A 2036-nucleotide genomic window follows, 5' to 3' on the forward strand; every position below is an offset into this window, starting at 1 on the left:
TGTGTGCTTGTGTTTGTCCCCACTACTCACACTGCTTGACAGCCGGTGCTGGTTTGTTTACATAACAGTAGTGGTTCCGCAAATGAGACCGACGAAGTAATTACCAGGCTTAATAAAATAAGTACCCGGATAGATTTATGTATTCGACAATAACCGTTAGAAATGGTGCTCCAGTATGGCCGCAATCCAATACCTGAAACAAGTAAACGACAAATGATAAAAGACAAGTAAGCATCACAGAGAAAAGGTGACAGACAATGTCGATACATTTCAGAGCTGCAAGCAAAATGAAATTAAGTAGCCACACTATTGCCGGAGTAACCACCAGGAAGTTTATTTCTGTATCTGTCATGTCAGCCATTTAATGAGAAGACGAGTTGCCGAGAAAATTATTTCCATTGGGAGGGACTTTTCGCAGCAACTGATCTGGCAAAAGCTTTACTTTTGATTGTCAATTGGTATTCCGTTGTAGACAATATCATTTCTGCTGAATAGAAATTTATTTAATGAAACGAATGAAACAAACGTTGGGTAAGAACATTTTAGAATGAAAAGTGTATTTAAGAATAGGTTTTGAGAAAAGGACCTCATTCAAAATGCATGTTTATTTTATATATACGTAGAATTTCGCATTAACAAAAATATTCCATTTGCTTTGCAAGATTCTTGATAAGATCTTCTGTGTTGAAACAGATTTTGTTGTATCATGGGAGGGTCACGTTGGCACTCCGTCGCTTACGACGTCGAGGGTTCCAGTTGATCCGATCAACGGAACAGCCTGCTCGTGAAATTAACGTGCAAGTGGCTGAGCACTCCACAGACACGTGTACCCTTAACGTAGTTCTCGGGAATATTCAGCCTGACACAGTGTGACAAGGCTGGCCCTTTGAATTACAAGCACAACAGAAACAGGAAGTAAAAGTGAGAGAAAGTCGCGGTGAAAGAGTACAGCAGGGTTCACCACCATCCCCTGCCGGAGCCTCGTGGAGCTTTAGGTGTTTTGGCTCAATAAACACTCACAACGCCCGGTCTGAGAATCGAAACCGCGATCCTATGACCGCGAGCCCGTTGCCCTAACCACTGGGCCTCCACGGGAGGGTCATAGTGCCAATAATAAACACACGCACTGGTTCTATTTGAATTCTTTACTATTTGTTAATTGGTTAACGATGTCCCCAGTTAACTCATCGAGTGTTTAATTACCTATGTCTGTCAAAGTCATTACGTTTCCATTCGCGCTCTTCTAAAAGATATGGCCTCTCGACTCTAGGTCATCTTATTAGCATAATATATAGTCATATACTCGGGATAAATATATAAGCGCAAAAGCATGTTTCAAGGTTATACGATATTTCTGAGCATTTTGTACAAACCGGGCCACACACGGAGCGATTGCCAAACTTAACTGGTTTCAAAGGTATATATCTGTGTTGCGTATAATTTTAAATTCATTAAACACAAAAGAAAATACAGTTCTATATTTAAGAGATGAGGAATTACGTACATTATTTACATTTGACGGATATTTGTTCTCCACTTGGTTGTTGTTAACACAACGTTTCGGCCGATATATCCTCCAGCCTTCTTCTTTGGTTTGGGAAAATTTCGAACCTGGGTTCTCATTCCTAAGGTATTTTTCGATGTTATTATTATTATTATTATTATTATTATTATTATTATGCTGTTGTTTTTTCTATCTTCTTTCTTCAAATTTTCTTCCATTTCTCGCCGAGTGTTTTCCGTACACCTAGAGCAGAGAAACTCGTTGTATGCATTCCCAGTTTACACACGCAAATTCACAGGTAAAACATGTATTTAAGAAAAAAACAAAAAAAAATTATTATTTTCATTATCATTATTATTATTATTATTGTTCAGGTCACTGCTTGAAATCGAACTCGGAATCTTGGGGTTGGTAGCCTGTGCTCTTAACTACTACACCATATGCCCACGGGCATTCATCCTTTCGGGGTCGATTAAATAAGTACCAGTTGCGTACTGGGGTCAAGCTAATCGGATCCCCCCCAAAAAAAAAA

This window comes from Octopus bimaculoides, chromosome 7, assembly GCF_001194135.2.
Source record: "Octopus bimaculoides isolate UCB-OBI-ISO-001 chromosome 7, ASM119413v2, whole genome shotgun sequence".
NCBI lineage: Eukaryota > Metazoa > Mollusca > Cephalopoda > Octopoda > Octopodidae > Octopus > Octopus bimaculoides.